At 40.9% G+C, this 22,025-nt stretch overlaps 1 protein-coding gene and 1 long non-coding RNA gene across 12 annotated transcripts in view; one reads left to right on the top strand and one right to left on the bottom strand.

Annotated features, from left to right (window-relative positions):
* epb41l2 (erythrocyte membrane protein band 4.1 like 2) overlaps positions 1–14,323 on the bottom strand; it is a 50,751-nt gene extending 36,428 nt beyond the window's left edge. For 8 of the 11 annotated variants that reach the window (XM_037085813.1, XM_037085816.1, XM_037085815.1 and 5 more), the window contains exon 1: positions 14,105–14,311. The gene's annotated coding sequence lies outside the window, so the exon portion shown is untranslated. Of the gene's footprint in view, positions 1–14,104 lie in introns of all 11 variants that reach the window. The other 3 variants (XM_037085821.1, XM_037085823.1, XM_037085818.1) reach the window with 2 other exon arrangements.
* On the top strand, positions 13,168–16,974 carry LOC119012230. The gene is made up of 2 exons (XR_005072407.1): positions 13,168–13,850; positions 16,424–16,974. It is a non-coding gene; the product is annotated as an uncharacterized LOC119012230 (long non-coding RNA).
* The last annotated feature ends 5,051 nt before the right edge of the window (positions 16,975–22,025 follow it).

Genomic DNA, 22,025 nt, shown 5'->3' with positions numbered 1-22,025 from the left:
GTCCAAGACCCAAATACATTTTAAATTAATTTGAGCATAATTTTGTCCCTTTTAATGAGGATTTGCCCAATTTGCTCCTCCCTTCTTCTAACTCTAAAGTAGAGTCAAGACACTGCATTTCTCAATGGACTAACTAGCAGTGCATGCATGTGTGCGTTTGTCTGAGTTGGCATCAGACTGCAGCTTTTTGCAAGATGTTCGTCACGGCCGCTTAGGCCTGCTTTAAACCAGACCCTCTCTCTCTACAACTGCTGAACACCGGGACCTTGTTCTACCTCCCTCACAGTTTTCTAACTCGCTCCCTCCTCACTCTCCATCTCGTTCTATCCATCTTTCTCTTCTATTCCACAGCCCAGGGTGCCTCTTTTCCCTTTCTCACTAAATCTCTGCACTCATCTCTCTCTCTCCCCTCTCTCAATCCCTTTCTTCCGGGCCCCTTTTCAATCCCCTCCAATCGTCTGCTCGCATCATCTCCCCCTAAACCCCTCCTCTGTCTCTCTTCTTCCCACAGTCCATATAAACAATGGCAGTATTACAGCCCCTGTTCATATACACGCATGTACATGCACAATGTTCTAGGGGAGTTAAGTTATCTGTATAGCATCTAATGTAGTTGCATTGATATGGACATCATCGTTTCCTTAATAATCTGAATAATAATCCAATCTGTCCCACATAACCACCTCAATTGGAAGAAACTGACCTGATCAGAGGGAATTTTCAATCAGGTTATAAGCAGTTGTGTTAGCCTGTGATAATCCGATTAATAGGGAAAATATTATTGCCTATCAAGCACTTAATCTGATAACTTCTGTCTAGTTGGAATTATTTTTGTCTTTTGCAATCGTCAGTTAAGATTAGGTGATGTGAACAAGTTTCCAGGAGAGACAGAAACGCAGCGAATGCAAGACGTTCTCTGTGTTAGACTGAGCGAAAGGCTCTAGTGAGTAAGATGCTTAGAAAAGTTACATTTTTGTTCAGATAATTGTTGGTTTGTCAATATGATATATGTAGGTTTATAAGAAGACTCAACTTTATTTTGCTTGCATGTGAACAGTTTTGTTTGACTATCTGATCAGAATGACTTTAATTAGGTACTAAAAAAATGCATCCACATAACCACTGTTAGTGTTAGTCATCACAGTATGGTGTTCTTACATATGACTGAGCTGTGACAGGAGTTTCATATAAATGGGGTCAAACGTGGGCTGCTTTAAAAACACCCGCATCATGAATTCATCTCCTGTATGAAAGAGGTTGAATTACTTTCAGTCGTCTGTTTTTGGTTGTTTTGTCAAGAAAGCTTCTCTTCATGAAGAATCTGTATAGAGGTGAATACAATCCAACTCATTTATTGTTGGGACGATTTATCTGGCTAGATTAATAAGGCAATTAGAAACGATCAAGTAACCCAGTTGTCCAAATGGGCAAGAGAATAAACACAAACTTAGACACACAGCTAGTCTTGCCAGCTTAATTAGACAAGGTCTGTCTATTTTTGTGTTCGTTTTCTGATTCAACTGTTTCTCTCTAACACTCACTCAGAGACTAATACACAAACTTCCTTATGTTATGATTATCTAAAAGCTTATATACTTTTTGGCTGCTTGCTGTTAGAAGCAGCTTATCAGTATTTAGTTCGTTTCAGTAAGTATTTTTTAATCTTATTACTTGATTGAGTCCATCAGATTAGAATATGTTTTCTTGACATAAATTCCACTGAGTCAAAGTATTCAATGAACAGCTGTTGCACATGAACGTCACAACAAAGATGAAAAATGTACTTTAACAGGCACTGACAGTGACACTGCCTGGACCCTTCAACCTTTGCCTCAGCTGATGGCTCTTTCGGACTTTACTGCTGCACTATGTAAGGTGCAGAATCATCCTTCCAATGCCTGTTGTGTTAGTTTCTACTTTCCAAATGAATGGTTAAATAAATAGAAACACACAACTAAATAACTTACCTATCGTTGCTTCAGTTTCTTTCTCTTCTCCTGTAAAGTAAAAGTCCTTTCGTCTCTTCTCTTTAATTCTTAGTTCTAACTTTCTTTTTGCCTTTTATCTTTCGGTTTGCCTTCTTTTCCTTCACTTTCGTTCGTCCACCTCTTAGCAAAAGCCTGCCCTACAAAACTGTCATTGCCATTTTCTCTCCTCCATCCCCTCCCCTCTCCCTCAGAGCACTGCGCCCTCTCCCCTTGAGACTAACGCACAGAGAAACAAGGGCAGAAAACAGAGAGAGAACGGAGTGGATGGGGGTGGAGATGGTGAAGAAGAGTGTGTGAAAGTGAGGAGCAAAGGAGGCAAAGGGAGTGCTTAAGGAAGTGAGGCAGAGATGGAGATTCATATTACATTCTAAGGAAAGAAAATATGACTAAATAAATAAACACAGATTCCTCAGACAAGGAAGATACTCCACCCACCAGATTTTTCTATTCTGTTTTAAAATCCCTGCACTGAGTGTACTGTTGACTTTTGCACACACTTTTACAGACCATATTCCCAGGATGTGACCACATCTCCATTATCACACAAAAGTGCTGCTTTTTTTACCCCACACTAATGGCATATTGCAGCCACACAAGTGCAAACCTTAGCACTTCCACTTTATTGCTGTCTGTCTAGGTTTTGGGGGTTGTTGTCATAGCAACAACAACTTCCTGACCTGGCCTGTGGCCGGGAGATAAAATGTTATGCGAGACAGACACAGGAATGAGTGTAAAAGTCAAGAAATGGAGAGAAAAGCCAGAGTTGACTCACTGGCTTCAGTGGTTTTCACATTGGTGTTCTTTTACTATCTGATAAAGTGGATGTGACAACTTGCAGTCTAATAAAAAGAAAACATATACGTACCCGCCCTCCCCCCACGCTTTAGGGGCAGACTGGGGGCAGAGCAGGGAGGAACTGGTCTCCGTGGCAACGACATTCATGGACTACAACTATAAATCCCCATGGAGACAAGAGATTACCACAGCAAAAATACAGATTAGTGGATGAGCGTAGAAGTGACAATGGAGATTATTACCGTGCATAAACCCATTTCAAAACACATCAGATTTACAGCACATATTACATGCCGGACCTACAGGAACTGTAAGAGCTACTCTCCCCTCTCTGCTCTCATCCTTGCTGATGCGCCACACCCACTGGTTTACAGCAGCCCTATAAAATGTTATCATGATTCTTGTATCCATCTGGTCCATGTCCTTTTTCTGTAACACCAGACACTGTGTGAACTGCTGCTAGTAGCATTTATCCTGTGCTGTGCCAAGTAATTTAGTAATTCTCAGTGAAATTCAAGGTTCACAATCATCGAACCAAACCATCAAGGCAAACAAGGGACAAAAAAACGGCAGTATAATCATTGCAACCCACTTCACAAAGTACCAGAGGGGCAAATTGACTAACTGTTTTCAAAGCCAATGGGCAGAGAACAGCAAAGAAATCGACATGTTTAGATTCTGGCTTTGGGGCAGTTGGATATAATTTCCATCGTCAGCTCAGTCCCACCTAAAAAGCTCTGATTGGCTTAGTTGTTTTTCCAAAAGAGGAAACAGCCAGTGATGAGAGAAACACAACCCTCTGAGTGGCCTGATGAGATCTGAGATGTGGGCGGTGATTCAGAGATCTGGAACCAGGATAACAAGCCTGTGTATGAAAGTAGTAACAGGTGTCATTATATCAGAACTTAACACATCCAAGACTATGCAGGGGTGTGTGTGTGTGTGTTTGCATGAAGTATGTGTGCGGGGGTGCTGTGCAGTGAGGACTCAGTGTATTAGCTGTCAGTACCAGCTGGTTTCAACCTCATTTCACACATAGACACACCCACGCAACACTGCCTATGTTGAAGATGTTGATTAGAAATGCTGATTGAAAATTACTGTGCAGCTCAAATTGAAATTTTCACAGTCCAATTATTGATCGCAATATTGGATTATTAGTTACTCATATTTTTGACACTACACAATTGTGTCAACATAAGACAACTCTATATCAATAGAGTCATAGCTTTCCATTGTTTCTTTTGGTTTTTCGAAGGCGTGTTGCGATTTCGATTCTTTTACATTTTTCAAAAAAACAAACAAAAAAAAAACAAAGAAGGTCTACCTTGAAGTGGCTCTAGAGAAAACAAAGGGAATGTCAATACTTGGACCCTGGGAATGCTGAGGGTACAGGATGAAAAGTTTGCGATCGGCAGAGTCAGTAAGATTAATCATCTAGGGACCTTGAACATTAGTATAAAATAATAGCACCCCACCAAGCAGTATTTGAAACACTTCAATTTGAACTGGTGGACCATCACTACCGTCCCTAGAGTGACTTAAAATGAAGCCCAAATATTTGAAGCTGCGCTCGTCACATAAGGGACCCCAAAAACTGCCAAGTCCATTTAACTTCAATCAGTTTCAATCCAACAATGGCAGCAATTCAGCTCTAGAACATGTTGAAATAACCAACCATTTCACCCCTACAGCAGCTTTGCTTGCTGTCAGTGTGGATATGTCTTACTGTCTTGTTTAAGTTACAAAAAGTTGCACCCCAAGTTCACTGGATCCCAATAAATGAAAGCATTGAAAATCGATTGCCCATGGTTCAGCTGAGACTAATGAATTAAAAAATCCAATCAAGCAGATCGCACTGGGACATCCCGAAATGCTGATCACTGACGCAACAAGCTAACAGCTGACAGTTACTGAGCCCTAGTTCGGTATTGAAATAACCACACATGCACACAAGAGTGCAGAATCCTAATCTGTGCTGTTCTCTTGTACGATCTGTCCATCTGTCACTCAATGACACATGCATACACACACACAAACACACATACAAATATGCCAACACACAGATATACACACACAGAGGTGCACACACATAAACAGATTCCAAAACATATGTAAACAAACACACACTCACTGATCCACTGATAAACACCACTAGCTATGGCCATGCGTCAATCACCCACATACAAACACACACACGAACACACACACACAGGCTTGCTGGTGTGAAAATTCGGAACATGCCTCTCCCTTTACACTGCACTCTGACCCTCAAACTGAGGATTACACAAAGGATAATCCCGGCGTGTGTTTGTGTGTCTATCTGCCTGTCTATCCATTCATCCCTTCATCTTACTCTCCGTCTCTGCACGTCTCTTCTCCTCCCAGCTGCACCTGATAAAAATCTAACTGCTCTCAAAGAACACATGCAAGGGCACAAATTCTCCATTGTCTCTTTGCTGCCTTCAGTATGAGTTTAGCAAATGAATGGTCAGCTCACGAGGTATGTTTAAAGACCGATACTGTGTCATTACTTTTGTTACCATATGATTACTGTCAGCTCATAACTGCTATTGTCAGCGGCAAAACTATACGGCAATAAAATCAGCAAGTTTTACTCTTCAACAACACCAACGCACTCTTCTCGGTTCATTGCTTCTCTAAGTAATGATACTGCAGGTTCTGCCTCATTTAACTATAGTAAAGCATGACCTTCAACACTGAACTCGGATAATACACTTTATTGCCATTTTACTCGAGCTTGGAGCTTGCTTCATTTGGTCTATAGCAAGCGGAAAAAAAGATAACTAAGGCATTTTAATTCAGGCCCGCTAAAACTAAAGGAGAAAACATGAAGTCATACAGACAGATGGGTAACTTGTTGATTGGACAATTTTGGCGATCCTGAATCATGACCCACGAGGGGGACTAAAACTCCAGTGACTGAGAGAACATTATACAGTTTATGCTCCTGATGTGAATTTATGTTCTTTGGTGTCATAAAAAGCTAATAGCCTTATTGGTATTATTAGACAGCAACTGATCCACATGTTTGGAATGACGACTATCAGCTAGAGAAGAAATGGAGACATCTTGTAGCCTCATGATTCAGGGCGATTCACTGTGGGATCAATGTCACATACATTGAGGGGTGTAATTTGCAGAATATGGCCAGAACTTGCTGGTCTGAAAACATGAAGGAAGAATATCACCCGAGTGATATAACGAAAAAGCGAAGACAGCTGCTCTTGGCAGGGTATCCTTGACTGTTTGCTTCTGTTTACAACTATTTGCTTGTGCTTTTCTTTTTAGCAAGGAATATAGAATTAAGAGTGTTTCCGCTCTTGAGATATGATTGAGTTTATTTTGTTTATTCAATACGCAACATTAAATGTAATTTTGCATTAATGGCAAAAAATGTGAAATACACTTGTGAGAACTGGATGCATGGTGAGAGTAGAGAGAAATGGAAAAAAAATGTTGGCATAAGAAAACAAATGTATCATGAATCCTACGTCCGAGCATTATAAGTCTCTCTCTTTCTGTGTGTGTGAGAATAATGGGTCAGCTCATAACTACTATTGTTAACTGCTAAACTCCCCTATTCAGCGATTAGAGCAGTCAGGCGCAAGTGCCCTGTCAGTGTGAATGTGTGAGTGACTGTGTGTGTGCGTGTGAGAGAGAGACAAAGAGCGAAAGTATGGGTGGGTCACACGAGTGCGGAGATACAGTTTACTATGAGTGTGTGTGTGAGGTAACTACAATGATGGAAAAGAAGAGAGGGAGGAGAAAAAGGGCGGATGAGTGAAAGAGAAGACAGCGAAACTCATGGGGGGGAATACACACAGCTCAACGTACTCTCTCCCCAGAGCAGAAGTGGGTGCGGTGTCACTATGGTGACCAACATCCCATAGAGGGTGGTGATAACAGGTGCTTTGGCAAAACAAATGACTTCATGAGCATCGAGGCTCATTATTACAGCTACCATGTGTTGCAATTTGATGCAACATCCAACAATGAAAAGAATGTGCGAACCAATAAGCTTAGAGGAGAACGTTACATCATCCGACAATAGACATCTGTTAGATTCAGCTCTGCAGGTGACCGATTGATCTGTCGCATGTTATTTACGTCCAAACTGTTTTCAGATCAAGTACCTCAGTCCATTGATCTATTGGGAACGTCTTGCATTGACACATCAAAAAAAGGTACATGTGAGAACTGGCCACCTGTTGAACTCACACTCCAAACAAGGGGACAGCATATCACCAAAGTCACCGCTATCTGTAGCTGACGTTACCTAGTTAGCACAGTGAGCCGTGTGGCTAGCGGCCCTATTAGCTGACTCGAGTATGCACGCGCTGTGATCTCCCACCTCAAGCACAGGAGCCTTGGAATGCTAGGACTAGTTGGTTAGCATGCTAACTTCAATAGATGTCTCTGCAACACAATAGCTGGGCATCTTTGTCATGATGTCAAAGCTGATATTTCTTCACATTTCATTCGTAATTTTGAAATGTTTTAAAGTAAACTCTTCTGTCGACCAAACAGTCCACAGGAGTGACTAACTGCTAACTAGTTTTTATATTTTTAAGTGCAACCCCAGTTGACTTGTAAGTTCCCTATGTCCTTTCAGTTTTTACGCATCATACTTTTCAAGGTCTCCTGCCAAGTAGCCAGCCAGTGATATCAACTTCAGTAACACCATTAAACACATGCTCTGTTAACGCTCAGTTCAGTCTGTATAACTATAGTATCGCTCAGAAAATTACAAACAAAAATACATACATGAATCCCTCCTGAAGATGATATCTGTCCTCAATACATTTCCATCTCTCCTGGTAGAGTTAGGCTTGAGCCCTGTTTTTAAGGCTGCGAACATGTAATTGCTTAAATATGTGTTGGGTGTGGATGTGCACCTATACAATCTATAGCTGCATCAGCAAATATCATGTCATGTTGAAAGTGAGGTCAGTAAAACTGCAATGATGCAATAGGGAAAGTCCAATGCACACCAACTCACAGCTGCCAGCAATTAATTTTCTAACTACTAACCCTTAAACCCTAACTCTAAAATTAGCCAGTCCCCTTGTGAACGCCATGAGATGTCCTCATTTTCAGAACATCATCCTGTTTTCTCAATTACTGCGAGGACATGTTGCCTCTAATGTCCGGACACACACATCATCATGCAAAATATGTTGTAGCAACCGCCTCCTCACTGGCGTCAGGTCAGTGACGTGACCAGACAGATGATTTAAGCGCCTGGTATCTGTTAATCCCAGACCAGTGACCTCCGGCCCCTAACCAGGAAACAGGAAGCATGATGAAGGGGCAACTTCAAACTCTTCTCTCCTTTTACAGCGGGTTAATCTCCCATCCGTCCATCTTTATCTTTGAATCTCATTTTTATCCACACATGCGTGTCAGTATCTGTCTCTCTCTTATTAGGAACCTGTCACTAATAAAAACAGGAAATGACCAGTTTGCAAAACATCCGAACAATCATGTTAAGCATCTCCTTCCCTGAACATTTCTGCTCTCTGACTGATCAGAGGGAAACTCCCACATCTTTTTTGACTTTTTCCTTACACATAAGCTACACCATTACATGCTGAACAGGCACATAGAGAACCAAAAGTACCACCACCGCTCCTAGTTAGCTTCTGTACAAACTTCTGTAACTTAATACATATTTTTATTGTGGGTTTCCAAATGGGCCAAAACTCCTTCACCATCTACCATCAAATCAAATATATCTATTAAATATACAACAAAGATGTCTGCATGTCTTGGACCTCCCTTGTCTCAGCCCACCCCCTCACCAGTGAATATTTGGGATCTGTGAGAAACACTGTTAATGCCCCTGCTTTCTGTCCGTCTGAACCTCCTCCACTCACACACACAAACACACAGTTCACTGGGTTCTTTACACTCTTTCCAAAATGTTTCACAAACTTCAGAGATTCCCAAAAGGCTGCTAATGAGAAAAAGTTAGCTGGTCTGCACTCCCTCTAAACCCTCTTGCCCCAGACACTCCTCTCCTCTCACTTCCTTTTCCTCCCCTCATCCCTCCCTCTTTATCACTCTGCCCTGGTAGCCCAGCTCCTGTGCTCCCACCCCTCCTCTCTTCTCTTCTCAAGTCCTTCACTGACTCTTTTATTGTCAACCAGTGAATGAATGGTCAACACATGATGAATGGCAAAAATTAACGAATGGTTAAAATAATTGAATGATGAATGACCGAATCCATCACTCAATCAGTGAAAGAATGAATGGCCTAATAAAATTAAGAAAATCTTTTGTTTTACCAGATGCCATGTGACAGCAGACTTAAAGGCACAATTCACTCTAAATAATGTAGACACAAACTAGAAACCTGCTTTTCCTTCCAGGCTGGTGAAATACATGATACAATTTGGCGAGGGATTCAATTTTAAGACATTTTAGAGCAATGTGGCTATATTATTTCACAGTGAATAATTGTTCAAATTAATGATAAAATTAACTAAAATAATATGAAGATTAACTGATAATGAGAATAACTTTTATGACATATATAGATTTTTTTTGGTTTCTCGAGCAAATATGTTTAAGGGATCATGACCAACATGATCGCAAAGAGTAAATGACACTTGTTGATCACATGGAAACAACCCTTTCATCTTTCCTGGTTTGCTTGACATTCTCAACATGTGCCAATGATTTGTCACCCCACTATAAGGGATGTTTAGATCACATATCAGTATTTACGGCACAATATTATCCATTTTTCTGCTCATGTAAACCTAAGTGCCAACATCTTCTCGTGCTGCTCCCTAAGATGTGGCATTTTGAAAAGATGAAGGCTCTGCCCCGTCCTTCCATGCTCCGTTCAGCCTCTCTCTGTGAGAATGTGACCCTATGCTGATTAATCTGTTTTTAACTATGTCTGGACCTCTGCCAAAGCCACAGGCCCACGCTCTCTCTCTTGTTTTTTATTCTATCGCCTCTTTCAGAGCTAGACACTTGCTGGGGAAGGCAGTTTGCCCTCTCTTTCTCCCTCTGTGATGTAAAATGTTACCCTTCAACACAAGGATTTTCTTTTCTCCTCTAATAGACCCTCTTATTTAACAAAACAACATGACTCTACTAATCTAATAACTCTTTTCTTATTGTTTATATTAAGCTTGTTGGTTCAATGCAATTAAGATCACACCAATACTTAGCTGCTATTACAATGGCAGTCTTTTACTATTCTACTCTTTACCCTGGTCCTCTTACCTCCCTCTACCTTTTTGTCCATCACACACCTCCCCTACATCTCTATCCATCTTTCACTCGCTCTACCTCACCCTCTCACCCGCCCACCCGCCCTCCTTCCACCCCTCCCTCCCTCCCTCCCTGTCTCTGTAATAAGCTGAACATTGCATTACAGTTTCCATTCATCCATGCCTCTCTGATCTTCTCTGCATGAATGCGAGTCCCGCGGTGCCTGCTGGCCAAGCACCTTTGAAAGCTAGAGGCTAATACTCTGCCGGTCACGGCTGACTGCCACACTGTAGGATATGTCCACCTTAGTAATTGTTGTGACTGTCCCAGTGTCACCACAATCCTGGAGAAGATGAAAGCCTTCAATTGTGATTTGGTTTTACAGAATCAAACCACTCTGGTGGAATAGAAGAAGGCGATATAATGCGCTAATCCACACTGTAACCAACTGAGAATGCTGGCATTTTGATTTTTTGTTGATCATTATTCAGAAAGAAATATCTGTGACACCTTAAAAGGAGAATAAAGTTTTCTCTTCTTAAAAACACAGTCAGTACTTGTCATTCAATCCAATGTGGGACTGTAGGGTTATATATATGTGTGCCTGAGTTGATGTGACGTGTTTTGCTTCTGTTGAACCGACAGGCTCTAAACACACACACTACACACACACACACAAACACAAAAAGGGATGTTCCCATAGCCTTTCCGAATGGTTAAGCAATATTTCTCACTCTCCCTGTCGCTCTCAGCCAGCCTCTCTTCCTCTCTGCTCGTTTCTGTATCCTTCTATACTCCTTTCTCCTTTTGTCACTCCATCTCTGGTTTCCCATTTTTCTATTTTTAACTCCTCAAAAGGAGGAGTAGAAAGCCAGGTCTTACAAGAGGGTAAGAAAGTAGAAGCAGAGTGGAGTACATGCTTTTGTAGTTTTCTTGTTACGCGGCAGTGATGACACATTAAAAAACAATAAGAAGGCACAAAAAATTTATAATATTGAGAGCAATTTTAAAAAATATTGCTTGCATTCTAGCTAACCCAGAGCGGGTTCCAGCTACGGTACGTTTAATGAGCAGATTCTCCCACCAGAACAACCAATTAGGGCATCTCTCATTAGTGAGTTTGACAGAGCCACCACTGTTCTACACATCCTGAGAGTCTGAGAATGAACATGGCCCCGATGATTTCCCTCACAGAGTGCCAGACAAAGACTTTATGTTGAGTAGTAAATGTTACAATACATGTTCTCTATGTATCGGGAAATATTTAACCCAAACCGAAGTGGAATTTCTTGCACTTGACTGCAAGTGCACCTTCATGTGCTGCTGTACGAAGTGACCTCAACACCTGTAACACAATACCACACAATAGCACTGCAGAAAACAATACCAATGTGAAGTATGTGATGTTTTATAGCTGCTAAGACTATTTAGAGAGTAGCGTTATATTAACTCTATGGTGATTTCTGCGCCTTCAGTTCTGTGCTGTTATTGTGCAGCATTGATCTACTTGTCTCTGCTCTCAAACCGATCAGTGAGGAACACATTTAATGCCAAAAGACCTGGATAGAAATCTTATTAAGTCTGTGTAGGATGAAGTGGTAATTACATTTTTAAAAACAAAATTAAACAGAAGTCTACACAAAAATGATCAGGTGTGTAGCTCCGAGGCTGGTTCCCTTGTTAATGGAGCTGGCGGGCTGTGTGGCTGGATGCATGATGACCCTGTTATGTAATATGTTCAATTCCACTGGGTTTCCACTCATCTCTTAAGGAGGTTTAGGTTTGTGCAGAAAGATTATAGTGTTATCATCCATTTTCAAACAGATATAGAGGTGGACTCACAAACACAAAGACCTTTACATAGAGAATTTAGCATGCCATTCAGTTATAAATGAATGTAAAAGAGCCTGTTGTCTAGTTTATGCCCATCACAAGAGATTAAACCGTGTAAAGAAAGCCTAGATGCCCACATCCAAAATCCTTTACATCACTAATGACAATGACACTGTCCCTGCCCTGATGTCCTCCATTTCTATCTAACCTACCTTTCCTTTCCTTTCCCCCAGAGAGGAAAATACAAGAAAGCTGTAGGCACCAAAGCCTTGTGCTGATTAAGTTGATGAGTAGTTGCCCTGCTGGACTGATGAATGCGGATGTTGATTTCATTTATCAAAACTGAATTAGTTTGATGTGACAGATATGCTTGCCAGTGGACACCAACTTTCTACATGTCAGCACAATCTATACGCTGTCTAGTCTGCCGGTCAGTTTGTCGGCCTCTCTGTATGACTATCTGTGTGTGAACTAGTTGAACCCTTGCCATCTGTCAAACACAGTGGGACTTCGAATAAGGCTCTGTGTGGGAAACGCACATACACACATAAAGCAAGGCACACAGTTCTTATAGCACTAAGAGCATGATGACAAAGTAAGACATGTTTGAATAGAAACAATGCGTCAAATACTGACACTTGAGCCTTTTGAGCCATTAAAATCAATCATTTAAAATGGAAATGTGAAATAATCACTTGGACAAATTCACGCTGCACTATTTTTAGAATCGAATCATCAGTTTAAGTAATCTTTTAGGAGAAAAAAGTACAAATTCTTCAATTCCAGCATCTTAATTGAGAAGATTTTCTGGTTTCTTCACTTATCGATGACAGTAAACAGAATATCTTTGCGCTGAGGAGAAAACAAAACATTTAAGGACTTCCATTTTGGCCTAGAGAAACAGTGAACAACATTTTCCACATGTTTCTGGCATTTATAGGCAACACGACTAATGGATCAAGACCCCATCAAGAAAAAAAATCATCAACTGATTAACAAACAATGAATCGCTAGAATTTAACAGTTTCATTGATGATTTGAGGCATCTAACAAGTAAAACTTTTTTCAAAATACAACCTGAAAATGTAAATAACTGCTTTTGTTTTCTCTGTTTCATGTATCTACTCATTGAAAAAGTTTCTTTTCTGGGTGATGGTCAGACTGAAAAACATCGATTTGTGGCTCTCTAAAGTTAACATGGGCGAGGTCTTCACCAAATTACGTTTAAATTATTGATAAACCACAAAACAAACTAATTGCTAATGATTCACATTACACTGTTGTCGTGGATGATGTTAAATGCTTTTATTTCTCCAGTGGATAATAGCATTTTTTTCATGCAGCCAACCAAACATCCTTGCAAATCCCCTGCCAGCATAAAACCACATTAAACTAATCCCCCTGAAACTAGTAAAACAACGTGCTGTAGTGTTGCTGCTGGTGGAGCACGAAGCACTGACCGTGCACAAGGTAACCCACACACGAATCACATCGCTACACCTCAACGTACAAGAACTGCTTCAATGAAATGTCGCTGATTCCAACAGATTGATGCTTCAAAACAAGAACCTACAACTTGTTAACGCAGTAGTAGGAAGAAGCAACACGAACCGTACCGAAAAGACAGAGATGGATGTTGGAATCGTCTTTAAACGTTAACGTAACGTAACGTTACGTTACGTTAGCATGATAAGAAGAAGCGACCGCCAACGTTTGATCATCGCGAACTCAACGGTTAGCGGTGGACTTCACCTACACCAGGAAATAAAGGGCAGCGAGAGTAACTCTGTGGGGTCTATTCATTTAGAAAATGACTCGTAAACATGTCAGTTAACGCTGGTTTCAGCCATGTTAAATGTTCCCGTTGAAACTCCGAAGAAGCCGAATGAGGCGCGGCGGGACATGAAAGTAGTTTAGCTAGGTGATGATAACAGGGATACCGTGGAGGGAGACAGGCGCCATGAAGCGCCTCTCACAGCGAAGGTATGACTTCAAACTCCAGATAACGGATTTGAAAGGGGAAGCGTGCTGCTCGCCTAACCCGTTTCAAAAAGAAGCTGCTCCCGTACAACGTTACCGTGCTCGTCGGTGCAGGTTGAGCACCTACAGCTGCAGTTATCGCATCAAAAATCAACATTAGATAACGCCAAATATCCGAAAAGGCATCGAACCAACCGCCGTCGCAATGTGTACAAATCACGTGATTTAAAAGGAGGGGGGGTGAAATTAAACGTTACCTGTTGTAATTTCCAACGATGCGTGTGGGGAACTTTTCCAAACGTGGCCTCTCACTCTGTTCTCCTCCAAAAAATAACGTACGTCCCCTCTATCTCAGCCTCCAAAAATCTCCACTACAGTCCACACACACACACCGAAAATCTGGCCGGGGCGCAAGGCAGACGTGTCCATCATCACCAAGGCCCGCCTCATACAGTGTAAAACATCTTTTGGCTGTTTCCCATTGGCTCAGAGGAGTTACAGTATTACATCTCGAGATGTGATTGGACGCCCGCGCTGTCCGTTCTCGGTAGAGGGCCGGTCGATGCAGATGTGGCAGTGGCAGTGTGGCGAGGTAGCGCCCTCTAGAGGTCGGATGGGATCACTGCTTATTTTTCATAAACCGTGATTACTACCATTGGCATAGGAAATTGAGGACCAGGGGATCAACTTTTTAAACTTTTTTAACATTTCTTTTTTAAAACGGATACCAATATTTGTATTTCAAAATAAATGTCCTTCCACTGGATGATCTTTTTGCCAGAATCAATGATTGATGGTCGTTAATGCCAAATAATTGCTTCCTATTCAGGACATTTCCTCTAAAAAAGCTATTTTCTGATTCATACATTAATTTTTAATTCTAATTTTACTTGGCTTGGTGACTGGAAGAAGTTTGTTTTGCCTGCCTACCATGTTTTCTCAGCCAGTTCTTAACTTCAGATTCCCCCAACAGAAATCCCTTTAGAAAACTGCTCATACGTCTGCAATCTTATATTATTTGCACAAACAAATGCAGTTTAATCCTACCTGATGCCAACCCTGCCTGTGAGAAACACTGCAGTATAAGAATTAGATTGATTAATTGATTATGTTGATTTCCTCTTCCACACTCAGCTATTCCCTCACTATTCATCTCATCCTTACTCATACATATGCACGCACAAAGGACATACACTGGTCATTACATAACATAAGGCATGGCTACTGCCACTGCTGAAAGACACACACACACACACACACACCCCTTACACTGTATATATACGGACACCCACACCCAGATTAGCTCAAGTAATTGGCTTATAGTGTAAGGCAGCGTGGAGATTTGACATCTTCAAGAGAGGAGGAGTAAACAACCACATAAGAAAAACATTATTGTGTCATAAGAAAACAGTAGGAGAAAGTTGAATGAGTGAAGTAACAAAAATAGTCGCTGATTAAGGCATTTTGAAAAGGACATTTGGAGTCAGTCACCAAACCATGCAGCTGATTCAGGTCCCAGTGTGGCAACTGGAAGGCAGGTAGGGTGTGTTTCAGTAGACTCACCATTAGCAGAGCAGCATAGATCCAGCAGCAGAGCACAGCAGGCCAGCAGAGCGTGCACACACACAAAAGCACAGAGGGACAGAACATCACAATGACAGTTGCATACTATAGATATAGCTGAATATCTAGATCACATGCAATTGCATTACATAACATTGATTCTATTGGCTGTTGGTCAGTCACAGCTATGCGACCCCTGCATAATGATGAGGCAAACAAAGTAACAGCTGATTCACCCATGACCATGAGAGAAAACAACAACACACAGTAGATCTTCTCTGTGGCGTGACCGCGGCAAACAGTCATTCTGTTGACATAATATCCACATGTTTGGATAGGGAAAGGAAACACACCCACACTGGAGACATCTAATCACACAAATAATGAAGGGATAATTGAATTAAAGTCACCGCCTTTGTCCCTAAAGTCATCAGCGCTTCAGACTCACCGGCCCTCAAATCGAATCATCCTGACTGTAACCGGCTGAGGAGGAAGCACACAGAACAGCCTGACCTTTGGATCATAATAAGAATATAGGGCGCCTCGAGGCTAACATCACTTCATTGTTACTGAAAATGTGACTGCTATGGCAGCTTAATTACCATTCTCAACAGGAGAAGCCAAGAGAAAAAAGAAGTAGCAGCAGACTTCTTTTTTTTTTTAACCTGTTTGACTTCATACAATCACATAAACAGATCCCTGGAGCAGGCCTACTTGTGTATCATGAAAGTTGCTCATGGTTTTCTCGACCCTCTGGCAGTTCATTTTACCATCCATTCCCAAGATATAACATTAACAACACTGGTAAGGTCACAGTGAAGACGATCAGCTGCTCCCCCATGCTTTTCTAGATCTCTGATGACACACAAAAACATGACAAGAAAGTCAGAAAAGTGTACCTGAATGTCAAAGGTCCCATATTGCAGAAACAGTTTCCCTCACTCAGATCACGACAGTCTTGACACTAAACCTAATCAGCCTGACCTGATGTAAGGTGTCTCTTTCTCTGCCAGGACTCTCCACCTCCTGTTCTGCCCTGGGGGAGACCTCCAAGTGCAAACAGTGTCTTTGCCGTACGCTGAGTGCCTATAGCTCACAGTACAGAGCTGATCAACTACACAAGCAACAGACTGTGCTCGTGTCCATATGCTAAACGGGCTTGGCAGAGAAGCACAGTGTCCATAGCGCCGGGCAGCTACAGCAGGCTAACTGTTCGGTTTCCCATGCAGGCATGAGATCAAGCCAGTACGGATTCTCTGGAGGATTAGTGGCGAGCTCTTCTGAGGAGAATTACCCTGACACAGCCATCTGGACAGCATAACATTGCCCACTGGACCAGCTATAGTCCAGCCAACTCTGTAGCTACCCTGATGTTTAGGAGCTATCGTCCTGTCATCCTTCAACTGTGACCTGACTAACAGCAAATCATTCAGACCCTGTAGACTATCCATTCAGCGGGTACATAATGAATGAAAGCATGCTTAAATTGACAGGCTGTATTTTGTCAGTGATCTATTTATGTGATGTTTGTGCTCTCATTAAAGGCACAATATGTAGAAAATGAGCCTTGTGTGAAATTCAAACTCAGAACACACAGCAGGCAGCATACCTATAGAGAAACTGCTACCTGCTGCTGACTGTTGTTGCCCATAGCTGGTTACCTCACTTAGCTGTGCAGTTAGCGGTTTGCACAGGGAGCTCAGGACCAGGGAAATGTTGGTATTTTCATAGGACATTTGGAAAGGAGTGGGCTGCAGCTAACTGGTTAGCATGTTAACTTTAGTAGCATAACATAAACACAAAATGGCTTTCAATACATCCTGTTAATAATTTTAGTTTTCTTTTATAACATTTTCAACTGAAATTCTTCCATACTGACCGTTTAAGTATATTTAAAGGGTTATTATTTTTAATTTACCGTAGTAAGAAGTAGTAATTCATAATAAACATCAAAATGGCAAACCCTATGAGGCTGTGCTGTAATGTGACCATATTTTGTGGAAATGAATACATACACATGGCTGCGCAAACACAAGCACTGGTACAAACCCAGCCTGAGGACATACACAGGCTTTTAACCCCTAACATGTCGTCACAACTTAACACACACTATATACAGCACACACACACACACACACACAATAAACTGTATTTTACCTGACAACCAGTCGATAATCTGCTGCTTGACTGGAGTATTTCCTTGTATGACTCCACTTCTCTCGCTCTTCTCGTGTGTCCAACAAATACCAAGGCTTTGAACAAATACTTCACACCTGTTTGTTTTATGTAATGTTAAACACCAGCTCTCTCCCTCTCTCCTTCCCTCCCTCTCTCTCTCTCTCTCTTCCTCTTGCACTTCATTGTGTGTGTGTGTGTTGTAACTCTAGAATCCAGGATCAGGTGTCAGCAAAGGAGGAGAGAAAAAGACAGAACAATTATTAAAGCGAAACAACCGGATGGACAGACGGAGACAAAGACAGACTGATAGTCACGAAGATAAAGAATACGATGAACTGAGAGAGAAGGCGAGAAATAGAGAGATATCTCTTGCAGTAAAAGGGTCAGAGTGATGAAATGTTAGCTTACTGTGAAACTTGTTCTTCAGTCATCACTACGAATGTGCTACAGGAGGAACTATTGATCTCATTTTATCTGCTTAAAGGAGCACTGTGTAGTTTAGAAGAAGAAATAATAACTCGGAATTGTTATACTCATGATGATAATTAGGTAATAATGCAAACTCAGAAATATTTATTTTTCCCATGACTGAATAAACAAGCTGTTCTCAGAGGAAAATAAGGTCCTCAGAGCACTGTTAGAAGCTAGAAAGGTGGCAGGGTCCATCACATATAAACAAAGTAAAACAGTATGAGATTGATTTAAAGTCAGTTTATTCAGTCATGAGGATGAAAAGAGCTTGTTTAGTTCTTTTGTTTAGGGCGTTTGGATTTTCATGCTGCTGCTGCTGGACAAGAATCTTGGCTCCTTCGTACCGAACCAGAGAGTCCAAAACATACAGTGTCAACAGCAGGAAAATGAAGCGCTTAGAACCGAGTGTGAAAACCTGCAGATAGAGGAGTTTAAGGGCTGAGTGAGAAGTTTATTTCTGTCTTGCCACTTGCCACTTTTTAGTCATGGATCCATTCCTTTAAGGCAGGTAGGACATGCAGTTGGCGGTGCTCTTCAGTTGTCGGCGTTGCTCATACATGTTAGGAGAGCAATGGAGCGAATCAAAATATTTGCCATCTTGTAAAAACACCTCTCGGTCTTGTCCCATTAGTCAGTGATATTTTGAGTGTTTGTTCTTCTCTGGCCAATTTGGCCTCACTGAGCTCCAACTTTAAACTATTTATAAATAACATTTGTTAATAATATGACAATTTGTTCAATTTGATCGAATGATATTGATGATTCACACACCTTGTCATTTGTTTTCAATTAAGAATATTTCACATTTCAACAACGCTGCCAGTATGCACTACTAAAAACACACCACTAGAGGACGGCAGCTCCTCTTTGCACCATCAGAGTCTAATCTGAATCCATGACAGGAAAAAAACAACACAACCCTCATCTTCAGTTTCACTGTATTCGGGTCATGCCAGATACATTTAGTCTCATAAACATAGTGATGGACGATGGGAAGACAGCAGGCAAGACTGAACACATTTGTCTATGAAAAGAGCCCCATTTTCCCCAAGTGGTGGACCACTGGACATGGTTTTGTTGGGTTTTTTCATTCTGTTGCACTCCAGACAAAGTCACACAGTCATACTGGAGCCTTCCCGGAAAAAATGTGAGGAATTTTGTGTATTTCACAGCAACAGAGCGGAGAGGAAACACTTCTCACACCCGCTTGCACGCCCTCTAATTACACTTGTGTAAAACGCCGAAAAATTATACATTTCAACTGACTTAAAAATAAACTAATCTTCACAGTTTCATTTTAGTATAACTTCATTTGGATGACATCATTGAATGCCTCATAAAGTTTCCATCATTTTCAGTTTGATTTCAGTTTCAATTTATCTCAGTTTATATTCAGCATTCAGTGACAACACCAGTGACTAAACATGGTCATAACATTGTCCTGATTGCAATCTATACACTCATGGACATATCAAGGAAATGTGTAACGGGGGATATTTCCAGTCATAACTGTGTTTTAGTTTCATATCAGTTTTATTGTAAATCCTGTTCGAAGTCAGAGGAGGAGCTCTCTGGACTGTTGGTGCAGATTCTGTCCCCACATAACTCAGACAAACTTGAGCTGAGTGTTTCCTGTCTCAAGTGGAAAGAATCTCATCCTCCAGTATCCATTGTAACAAACAACCAGGATTCAGTCTCGATTCTGTTGGGTTCTTTTATTCTGTAGTCTCCGAGGGCGGCTGCAGTGTGATGAGGGTATTAATTCTTATCCTCAACTTATCTATAGTAAACAATATTGTAGGGGAGTGGTGACTCTGATAGCCCGACAATGCTCAGATCCGTCACCTTGTATCTCATTCAAAAAGAAAACTGGCAATGGTTCATCCACATCCACACCTGTGGCAAACATTCCTCCACCCCTGATAAAAACAGTGTGGTCAAAGCTGTGTCTAACCCTGCTCAGCGGTCCGATGGTGTTCCAGGACCTGCTTGAGGCCAAAGTCCTTTTATTTGACCTGACCAAATAATTTCCAGCAACGCTTTACAATGAATGCAAACACTGAGGAAACTTATTTACTCACAGACACACGGAAACCTTCACCTACTCAGTCATTCTGCGCTACAGGTTATATGACGTTGAAACGACTTATTTGTATTACGATTTTACATGTGGAATACCTGCTCAAATGATAAAATATGATGCAATATTTTTGTAATGGAGCCAGGATATTTTCCACTTGTAACAATCAACCTACAGCAACATTTAGATTAAATGTAACACACACTGTTATATTTAATAAGCACTTGTATATAAAATAACACTACATAACGCATGTTGCACAATGAGTACTTCTCAGCACATACCGTGCATATGAAAGTACCTGTTACCGGTGATGGCGTGCTTCTGTATGATTACTTGTGTGAAATGGTTTATGTAAGATGTATTTCTATATTGGGGAAGTGCTACTGTTACTTAAATAGAACAATCTACGCACTTCCTTCACAAAAATGATTATACCTCTGTGGTTTGTACACCGTGCCTTAGCATTTTAACATTTTAAACCAGATGGAAACTTGGGTTGAAACTTTACTTCAAGTAAATGTACTCATTTTTAATAATAATCTGAGGTTTGGAAATTTCAAACAGGATTGTGAAGATTGTGCAGTATTAATCAGGTAATAATACAAACTCAGAAACATTTATCTTTTCCATAACTGAATAAAAAAGCTGTTCCCCAGAACAATGTTCGAAGCTAGAAAGTTGGCAGGGTCCGCCACTTATAAACAAAATAAAACAGTAAGAAACTGGGTTGTCCTTAAGGTAAGTATTGTTTATTCAGTCATGAAGACAGAGAGTTTGTTTATTTAGTTTGTTTAATCATTAAAAAAGAAAGTTTAATCAGTTGTCTTCTGACTAAAATGTCTTCGCCAAAAACTACATTATGCACCTTTAATGCAGAGGTTGTAACAACATAATGATATATTTTCATGTTGAGTACATTTACAATACTTACATACTTTTACTAGATAAATAATTTCACTGTCGGTGACTCACTGGACTACACACAGTGTGTTATGTAATACTTGCACTTGCACAAACAAGGATGTAAATACTTCTCCATTGCTACCATACCTGAAACATATCTATACATGTCTGGAGATGAAAATGTAGTTACAAAATAGATTCAACCCACTACAACTGTACAATCCTGCTTTTACATTTAATGGGGCGGTAAGTAGTTTTTGGATAAGAAATTCTAAATCAGAATCTTAGCATTAACATTATTAATGTGGTTATGATACACACTTAGAAATGTTAACTGATTAAACAAGCTGTTATCGGTGGATAACAAGGTCCCCAGAGCACTGTTTGAAGCTAGAAAGGTGGCAGGGTCCGCCACATATATATATATATATATATAAAAAAAAAAGAAAAATAAAACAGTATGAAACTGTGTTGTCCTTTAAGGTCAGTTTGTTTATCCAGTTTATACAACCATGAAGACAGATAGTTTGTTTATTTATAATACCTTCCCCAAAACTACACAACACACCTTTAATCAATTGGTTATAATATCATAATATAACAACATCACATAATATAAACATAACACAGTATCAACTTTTTCACTGTAGATGACTCACAGTGTTATTTAGCAGTTGTACTTAAGTAAACAAGAAGGTGAATACTTCCTCCACCGCTGCCTGCCTGCATATACCTGAAAAGCAGCACTACAAGTCTGGATTTGTGGAAGTTACAGAAGAAATCCACTTGATTGTTGTTTGTTCATGTTCACGCGCTTGTGCACGCGTACGTTATGCTAATACGAGGGCTTCCCCGCGAGGCACGTGCGTGTACCCCGCGTGCGTGCATGCGTGTGTGTTTGTGTGTGTGTGAGTGAGAGAGCGAGCGAGAGAGAGAGAGAGAGAGAGAGAGAGAGAGAGAGAGAGAGAGGCTGTCTCGTC

This window comes from Acanthopagrus latus, chromosome 22 (assembly GCF_904848185.1).
Source record: "Acanthopagrus latus isolate v.2019 chromosome 22, fAcaLat1.1, whole genome shotgun sequence".
In the NCBI taxonomy this organism is placed as follows: Eukaryota; Metazoa; Chordata; class Actinopteri; order Spariformes; family Sparidae; genus Acanthopagrus; species Acanthopagrus latus.
Note: the sequence above shows the minus strand (reverse complement) of the source record. Positions and strands in the feature narration are given on the sequence as shown.